The 10467-nt window shown below is 36.7% G+C and overlaps 1 pseudogene; it reads right to left on the bottom strand.

The window, feature by feature from the left end:
• Positions 1–9760: 9760 nt before the first annotated feature.
• On the bottom strand, positions 9761–9879 carry LOC145249785 (5S ribosomal RNA; annotated as a pseudogene).
• Positions 9880–10467: the final 588 nt, after the last annotated feature.

Raw genomic sequence — 10467 nt, 5'->3', positions numbered from 1 at the left:
GCTTGCCCTATCTCTGAATACCTTTTATGTAAAATTTCAAATGTTTAAACCAGAAATTGTCTGAGTAATTTGGTAGAGACACCAGAGGTATTTTTTTTTATCTTTGACCCCTATTATGACCCATAAAATTTATTGTTTTGGGCTCAAATAAAGTTATTAAGTTAGATCCATGCCCAAGTAACCTATTTCTAAAAATTCAAGTGTTTAGACCCAAAATTGTCGGAGGAGTTTGTTAGAGTTCTCAAAGGTCAAATCGTTGAACTTTGACCCCTTAACAGCGAAATTTCTGACCGAAACCCGAACACATCGATCTTTCCAAATCTCAGTACCCCGTATATCAAATTTCGAATCTGTAGACTTTAAATTGACAGAGTTATTGCGTAGGGAAATGTACACACACAAATAGACAGACACACAGATACACAGCCACGTTCACTTTTATATATATACTAGCATGGGTACCCGGCGTTCCCCGGGTGTTTGGAGGTGTATGCTGAGCAAAAAAAACAAAACAAAAAAAAAAAAAACCAAAACAAAAACAAAAAAAACAGTTAAAAAAAACACTTTGACCCCTATTATGGACCCTTAATATTTATTCTTTTGGGCTCAAATCAAGTTATTAAGTTAGATCCATGTCCAAGTAACCTATATCTAAAAATTCAAGTGTTTAGATCCAAAATTGTTGGAGGAGTTTGGTAGAGTTCTCAAAGGTAAAATCGTTGAACTTTGACCCTTTAGCAGCCAAATTTCTGGCCGAAAACCGATCACATCGATTTTTCCAAAGACTGTAGACTAAAAGTTGACAGAGTTATTGCGTAGGGAAATATACACATACACAGACAGAAACGCAGACACCAGACACACATAGACGTTCGCTTTTATATATATACTAGCATGGGTGCCCGGCGTTGCCCGGGTGTTTGGAGGTGTAAGCTGAGCAAAAAAAAAAAAGGGTTAATTTTTATAAAAACTTAGACCCCTATTATAACCCCTTAAAATTTATTGTTTTTGTCTCAAATAAAGTTATTAAGTTAGATCAATGTCCAAGTAACCTACATCTAAAATTTAAATTGTGTAGACCCAAAATTGTCGAAGGAGTTTGGTAGAGTTCTCAAAACTCAAATCGTTGAACTTTGACCCTGTAACAGCGAAATTTCTGGCAGAAAACCGATCACATCGATTTTTCCAAATTCCAGTACCCTCTATATCAAATTTCGAGTCTGTAGACTTAAAATTTACAGAGTTATTGCGTAGGGAAATGCACACACACAGACACACATATACACAGATATGTTCACTTTTATAGATATACTATCATGGGTACCCGGCGTTTCCTGGGTATTTGCAGATGTATGTTGAGCAAAATCAATAAATAAATAAAAGGTGTAATTTTTTTAAACTTTGATCCCTATTATGACCCCGTAATATTTATTGTTTTGGGCTCAAATCAAGTTATTAAGTTAGATCCATGTCCAATGAACCTATATCTAAAATTTCAAGTGTGTAGACCCAAAATTGTCGAAGGAGTTTGGTAGAGTTCTCAAAAGTCAAATCGTTGAACGCTGACCCCTTAATCGCCAAATTTCTGGCCAAAAATCGATCACATCAATTTTTCCAAATCTCAGTTACCTGTATATCAAATTTCGAGTCTGTAGACTTAAAATTGACAGAGTTATTGCGTAGGGAAATGAACATATACAGACACACAGATACACAGATACACAGACAGACACTTTCACTTTTATAGATATATAGACTAGCATTTCAGTCCGGCGTTGCCGGGGTGTTTTGAGGTTCATGTTGAGAAAAAAAAGAACAAAAGAAAGGTCATTTTTTTTAACTTTGACCCCTATTATGACCCCTTAAAATTTAATGTTTTGGGCTCAACTTAAGTTATTATGTTAGATCCATTTCCAAGGAATCTATATCTAAAATTTTAAGTGTTTAGACCAAAAATTGTCGGAGGAGTTCGGTAGAATTCTCAAAAGCCAAATCGCTGAACTTTGACACTTTAACAGTCAAATTTCTGGCCGAAAACGGACCACATCGACTTTCCTAAATCTCAGTACCCTCTATGTCAAATTTCGAGTCTGTAGACTTAAAATTGACAAAGTTATTGCGTAGGGAAATGTACACACACAGATACACAGACAGTCAGACGGACACGTTCACTTTTATAGATATATAGACTAGCATTTGTGCCCTGCGTTGCCCGGGTGTTTGGAGGTGTATGCTTAGCAAAAAAAAAAAAAAAAGAAACGGTCAATTTTTTTTAACTTGACCCCTATTATGTCCCCATAAAATTTATTGTTTTGGGCTCAAATCAAGTTATTAAGTTAGATCCATGTCCAATGAACCTATATCTAAAATTTAAAGTGTTTAAACCGAAAATTGTCGGAGGAGTTTGGTAGAATTCTCAAAAGTCAAATCGTTGAACTTTAACCCCTTAACAGTGAAATTTCTGTCCGAAAACCAATCACATCGATTTTTCCAAATCTCAGTACCTTGTATATCAAATTTCGAGCCTGTAGACTAAAAATTGACAGAGTTATTGCGTAGGGAAATGTATACAGACAGACAGTCAGACACGTTCACACCCACCCACACACACACACACACACACACACACACACATATATATATATATATATATATATATATATATATATATGGATGAAACATACTATTAGAAAAGTTCGTATTATTTGGATTCTCCGGACTATCGCTCCCATCTTGAGTATTATTTTCATTATGGTTCGGTCGATGTTATCTCCTTCCTAAGGTTTATCTGATCGTTCTCAGGAATCTCTGTCATACTCCTGAATCTACACGGCATCTAGAGCGGAATCCTTTAATTAATCAAGTACGGTTGTATTCTCCTATTCCGTCAGGTATTACTGGATAGAAGTTTTAATTAATTAGTGATTTATTTGAGAGTCGCTCACACTCATCTGAAAAATTCAAAAACATTGGGATGAGTAATTTAGAGACGTGTACGCTAGGAGATAGACAGTCAAACAAACTCAACCGGAAACATAATCTTCTTGATGGAAGTAATGCCTGGGAATATAATGGTTCTTGTAATTATCTATTTCAATCGTAAATTTATGGATTTGTGTTTTAGATATTGTTCAAGTGAATCCAAAGTAGTGATGACTAATTCGCGATCGTTGCAAAATTTTGAAAAATCCCAGAATAATGGACAAACAACAATATTACGTAATACTTGAATAACCATCAATCTTTATTCTCGGGAATTTGTCAGTTGAACCCGGAAATCATTATTTTACAAGAACGCGTGGAATGGTTGATAAAGTACTTGGTAAATTCACTTGTAAGTTAGAGTTTCTTTGGAGATTGAAGGTTCAATCCTAAGTGAGGGTAATACTCAAAATATAATTGCGAATTACTTAGCATAGCTACTTAGTCGGGGCTGGCAGGATGAGTGCATACTACCCTCGCGAATTAAATAATGGGTTTTGTTCGAAATAAATGTCTATGAATCATCTATATTGATTGGATATCGTTGATAAAGGGAGTTGAGCCCAGGATGAAACCCTAAGGAACGCCAGCGTTAATACTATGATCTTCTGAATTCTTCCCATTAACGACTAATTGTATAGAGTTCTTAGAGATAAAAAATATTTAATAATTGAGGGGACATATTTAGCTATTCTGTAGCTGGAAATCTTGTGAAGTAGAGATTTGTATTATACCTTATCAAAAGCCTTTAATATATCAAGAGCAATTCCCTAGGAACGAAGCCCCGTCAAGCGATTTACTAATCTTGTCTGATATTACTGTTAACACAAGATTAGATTCAGCAGAACGGTAACCATATCACATGTCAGTGTGTAGGTTATTTTAGCTGATGTGGTTTATCACTTGTCTATTAATCACAGATTCCAGTAACTTACCCATGACACACTGGAGACGGACTTAAGAGGCAAAATACCGATCTCCAGCATTTCTCTTAAAGATAACGTTTAATCAGGTTTGTAAGTATGGAAGCTATTTCAGATGGAAGTTTTCTGAGCAATATGATTGGAATGCCGTCAGGTTCGCCCGACAAACAGAATTAAACCATTCTTACCACCATTTAATAATAAGAACGTCGTAGGTTTCATCGGCTGAAACATTGTGAGAATAAGGTATGAGATAAGAGACATAGTCCGGACAACGTAAATAATGCCTATCTCTAGTCAAGTTTTTATTCATTCACTTTTTAAATAAATCTTTATTACATTCTCTCCCTACGAATTGATCTTGTTACATTAGCTGTTCTATATCTATTTACCCAAGAACATTCTCTTAACATGACCATACCATCAGAGTCTCCTTTTCTGCATACAAGTACCTATACTGTCCATAGTCATTCTTTATCGAAGATCATCAGAAATTAATGTCGTTAGAGCTCACATTACACATTCATCGTATCATGGTGATATCATTTCTTGCCATGAATCTTATTCTCTTAGCCTTTTATTCAATTTCAGAATCCGACTTTTGCAATCAGATATTCAGTTCCAACATGGGAACGCCCTCAACATCAGCACATCAGTAACAGTAACATCGATGAAAACAATTGAGAATGTCCTAAATTTCGGCAGAAACACTGATGGTGATTTTAATTGAGTGCCAAATTGACAGTGATTGTCAAACGATCCCGAAGAGCTTTACAAAAAAATATATAAATAAATAAAATAAAATAACATAAAATAAATAAATAAAGAAAAAAGAAAACAAAAAATAAAGACTCACACTTGAAAAGTTCTAAACGCGATCCAAACCTTAAATCAATTTTTTTAATTAACGCTTTTTTTTGTCCATGTGAAAGATTAAAATAAAACTTTACATTAACAGCACGAGAAATCCGTGAAATCATCTTTGTAACGTGCAAATATTTGCATTGGTTTTCGTAATAATGACGGATAACATTCGACTTCTTTATTCGAAGGGCTTTTATTTATTTTTTACTGTTATTTTACCCCAAACAAGACGCAGTGGAACTCTGACGTAGGGGATGCCTAATTAGAACCAAATTTACAAGGATACTATGTAAGGAGTTAACCATCGAGATGTCTGCTCACATTGAACTTCTGCAAGTCAGTGCAGCCAGGGTAGCAAGAACCCGGGAAGGAGTTCCTAAGTCTAGCAGTTCGAGAGAAGAACTTATTTAAGTAGAAGGCTTTTCGACATCAACAGATTTCTGCAGTGTAAAGGGGAGATTTTGTTGCTCGTCAGATTAGTCGAAGATATTTACGTCGACGGGGACACATTTTCATCAATGCATATTCCATTAAAGTACTTGTAAAATAGGCACAGGAATGTCACATTTCGTTGATGGAGCAGAGATTGTAGTTTGGCTGCTAGTACGGGACCTATTAGGTTGGCGACATGTTTCTGAACACAGTTGAATAGCGAGAAACTAGTGGCAGATACACCAGCGTATGGTCGGCAGCAGTACTCCATGCATAGGCGAATAGTGGCTCTGTAAAAGGTTTAGAATACTCACGTGTGAGGAATCTTCTAGCACAGTAGACAGGGCCCACCATCTTCCCAGTAGCATTAGGACTAGCCTCAATGAATCTGTTCCAATTTATGTTGCCTGTGAATGTAAGCCAAAGAGTTGAACTGACGAACTTTCAGGTAGTGTATTATTAGCCATAGTAATACGTGGTTTAGAGGTTTCTTTTAATCATTAAACGAAGGAAGCTTAGATCTGAGAGCATTAAATGTTACCATCAATTTCCGTCCCCATTTCATCATCGGAATGTCTTTCCATAAGGTGTTAGTCATTTTGTTTCGTTTATCCATTATAGAGTTTTGTTTATCATTAAATATATTTATCTTAGAGAAAGTTTATCCTTCATGAATATCAGTAATATGAAAAGTTCAAACGTCGACTTCTGTGGCCTATATGCATTATATCATGCTGTTTTGACGCACGCCCATTCTCTACAAGAATTTTTCTCTCATTTTAGAATGATCGAAATATGCTTCGTCCAGAAATACAGTGTTGTTTAATGCTCGTGAGAAGTATATCGTTTTAAACCATGTCAAAGGCTTTAGATATATCTACTTTCACAGCTTTCCCTGCCTTATCACGTGCATGGTACATACGTTCGAATATTACAGTTAGAATATCAGTAATAGAACGGGCTTGCCTAAATCCATACTGTCGGTCGGAGAGAAGTTTATTATCTGAGGTGGTGGACTAATGCTTGATTAATAAAGGACTCAAAGATACTGGCGAAGAAAGGAAGGGGGCTACTGAAGCTATTTTCCAGCAGTCAGGAAAGCAAGATCCGGTAAGGCGTTTGTTGAAAAGTTTGTCGAAAATCGATGGAACTACAGAGGACCATTTTATTTTAATTGGGTGAAATCAGGATCACACGCCTTCGAGGTATCTAGTTGTTTTTATGACGACATGAACATAGGACATGGTGATTTTCCGAAAATACACTGTGGTTTCTGTCTGAAAAAAGGAAATATAGTAGGAGGTTTTTTTTTGGTCTAAAGTGAAGTTGAAGACAAACTCTCGGGTCAGCTTTTTCGCTTGAGGTTGTTTGCCGTGGATAGTTTTTTGGATAGTTGTGGAATTGTTGATTGCCATTTCTTTACTACACTGTTATACATTTTCCGAAATAACGACTTCCTATTCTCAATGCATTCTTTAGTTACTTCGGAATTCCTTCTCTTTGCTACGATTATTTAACTCTTACAGTTATTTTATATTTACCTTATTTGTACTGGACGTATGTCGAATAAGTCTGTAGGGATTGAAACTTCCAGACTAATTCGATTGTCGCCCTTTAATTCTAATAACCGGAGAGCGACACAGCGACGTCACTTCCTCATTCTTATATTTCTGCCTCTGTTCTGTTGAACTCTCAACCAGTCAGCATGTAACCAAGAACCACTCCGGTTTACCCAACCAACGCTCCTGACTAACCCGTCAGCTTCTCTTCAATCGCAGTAAAATTATTCCTTTCTCAATGAACTCTTATTCTTACTATCTATATACTTGTTTTTTCTCATGTAAATTTATGTGAATTAATCTACATTCTTTCACTAATATATATCGGTATGTTTTCGTCATCATTATGCGACCTTTTGTTTTTTAATCACTTAACATTCAATTCAGTTAACAACATGGAGGATGGGATCGTCTATAATATAAACAGACGATTCTGTGCTGCCCCCATCTCCTACAAGTCCGTGGAATGCATATCTGCTTTTCCTCGATTGCAGCTGCACAGGAAAAGATGAACCATTGGGGAAACCCACTTTCCCTGATGGTTCATCTTTTCTTGTGCAGCTGCAAGTTTGTTTGTGCAGTTTGTTAAAGAACTTCCGTGTAGTGAACATATGTGGCAATTGCTGTTTTGAACCGTTCAGTAAGTTCATTTACACACAGTCCACGCAAGATGAAAAATATACGACGCCATTCTCTATGGGACATTTCTGATGTGATCCCTGATGGCTGTCTAGTCAATTTTCCTGGCGTACCTTGTCATTTTAAGAAATGGCTCTTCAACTTGGGTTCGAGAGTTTAAGGTGATTTCTACCAGTATCACAACGTGATCAGCATTCTCGAGTGGACCATGAGAATTTGTTAGATAATCTTTGGGAACTGCGGTCAGAAATAGATGTAGAAGTGAGTATTGCTAATCCGGTTGATCTGGGAGACGAGTCGGGAACCTGACCGTCCGTGACAGGGGATGGGATATGGTAAAGCTATGGTTGATGCCTTTTTTTACAATGGAGTCACCACTTATCAAGGTCTGGAGATCACTAGAGGATATAGGTAATGAGTGTACATCAGTCAATGGGACAATATCATAATAATCATTAATATTGGAACTTTGGTAAATTGGATTACTTAAGGGGATGGCTCATCAAAAACTTGTTCACGTTGGACTTAAAGACGAGCATATTGTAGCCAACTGGAAAGTAGGTAAACGGAAGAAAATTGTAAGGCGTGCAGTTCTAAGAAAGAAGCTCGTTCATGGAATGTTTGTTAAGGTTTAGGCACATATAAAGATTAGGCGAATTTATTGGTAGTGGTTTCAGAAGACGAGTGTTTTTCGTGAAAGTTTGGGGAAGCGGGGAATAGATTTAGCTCAGACAAGCACTTCTCATGAAAATAACGATAAAGCAGAGACAGGCTCGCAACGTCTCTTTTCTTAGAAAGAGGTTAAAAAGAGGAAAATAGGGCATCCTCCCACTAGACTTCAAAGTCTATTTTGAACTCAGTCAAGGCAGGATAGGTCTTTCTAGCAGCTCCTGCCGAAATTATTTTTTGCTTTCCAGATGACTAAGCCCAACGTTAACACGTTCTTGTTGAATCGCCCTCTTAAATAATCTAATTATATCTAATCCCCATTATTAACAATTATTATGATATTCCCCTAATGATACCGTACACACATTAACCTTTATTCCTCAAGTGGCATCCGGGCCTCGATAATATATATGTATAAAATCTATGCTAAAGGTCAGAGAAATGCTGGAACCTTAACAAAAAGTGATAAATTCTAAATGACAGTTTTTTGCTAAAATTGGCAAAATATTTGGACGGCAATCAATCACTGCAAGGATAAGAAAAGCCGGCAGATACGAATATAGAATGAAATCTCAACAACAACAACAAAAACATTAACGCTAAGATTAAGTCGGTGGAAGGATAAAGCAACTATCATGGAACTAAAGGGATAGAAAGGAAAATAATGGTGGCAGTCAGAGACACTTAAAATGACAAAATGTCCACGGATGACAAATGACAGAAATTCGCCCCAAATTAAGGCAATGGGGTTACAGATAGGGAGTGGGAAGATGAACCTATCCAAGATTTAAGAAACCAAAGGGAGAAAATGGCGGGCAAAAATAAACTGGTCGCGATAAAGCAGAGCTTAAGTTGTAAGTGGAATGGATTGCTAATAGTATCGACCACAGAAGAAGAACAAAACCAAAAAGATGATCAAATTATGTCGGGTATAAATGAACAACATGTAATAATAAAAATAAAAAAAATATTTTTACAAGAAGACACGGAAAGATAGAGAGTGCAAATGACAGATAAAAGGGAGAGAAATTGAGAAATAGAGGGAGCGAGAAAGATGGAAAAGAGAGAAAGAAAGAAACAAGAAGTTATCCGTAAGATGCGGCTATTTAATCTGATGTAGAAATAACAATTCTGTTTTAAACTTAACTGTGACTGCCCAACTGATGGATACGCCACGTAAAAATCTAGATAAAACTTAAGTCTGACAGACCAAAGATATCTCTCCGACGCAATCCTCTACCTTTACAAGACACAAATATGTCTTAAGAGTATTCTTTCAACATCTGAAGGGATGCTACCCAAAACCTCAAGTACGTGGTGTCCTTTTCTCCTCCTAACAAACCTTTTCACACAGAAAATACATTGCGTGTCTTTTCCTGCGCTCTCGTTATTTTCACGGCACGCGTTCGACTGAGTTTAAATCTATAGCCACCCTTTGCAAAGAATTCTCGAAAACTACTTGTCTACTTGTAACAACTGTCCACAGTTTTCCTTAAGCTCTATCTTTGTGTGTGTGCGTTTGTGTGTGAAACAGCACTAACCCTATTTGAGTTTAACTAACTTCCTCCGAAGGAAGAAACTCTATGGGAGTATGAAATTCACAAGCGGTCCCCAATCGCATGTGTATCACCGGTAGGGGAGATTATGATGTTAGGTTTTTGCAACTCTTGCAGGGAGATGTCGACGTCCTTTTACATACATCGCCATGAATTCCCAAATTGGTCACCCATTTTAGTAATGACCAGGCTCAACGTTGCTTAACTTCGGTGATCTGACGGGAACCGGTGTGTCAACGTGATTATGCTGTATATATTTATCTGTGCCTTTATCTAAACGTAAATTGCACGAATATTTTTTCTAGAACTGCGCGCATGTGAACATCTATGTCGATAGGCTGCTTTCCAGCGGACTACAATATGGTTGTTTTCAAGCCAAATCTAAACAAATTCATGTTAAGCCGTCCTCTTAAATAATACAATTCTCTCCGCCTTATTTCCACCAGTACTGATCATTACGCTGTTATCTCGCCTATAATTAACAGTTATCCTCGAGGCCTTTATATGTGGCGACTCCCATAAAAAATGAAGCTTGAGAGATAAAACAACATTTTATTTCAACCGCAAGCATGACAAACTAAAGAACAAAAAGTTGTTTCAAAATAAAGCATGGCAGAATAAAATAAAACTATCAAGTCATCCCATGAATTCTGTTCGCATTTATGAATAAAGAAAAGAAATGTTACATTTCCTGAAAGATTTAATCATCAATATACTTTCCCTGATTATCCATGACTTCCTTTCATTTATTAACAAGCTTATTAATTCCGTATTCGTAAAATCCTTTGGGCTTGGATTCGAAAAACTCACAAAGGTCAGTTTCAACATCTTTCTGCTTTACAA

Source organism: Euprymna scolopes, chromosome 28 (assembly GCF_053919585.1).
Source record: "Euprymna scolopes isolate OS-2025 chromosome 28, ASM5391958v1, whole genome shotgun sequence".
NCBI classification, from domain to species: Eukaryota; Metazoa; Mollusca; class Cephalopoda; order Sepiida; family Sepiolidae; genus Euprymna; species Euprymna scolopes.
This window is presented reverse-complemented; position numbering and strand designations above follow the sequence as displayed.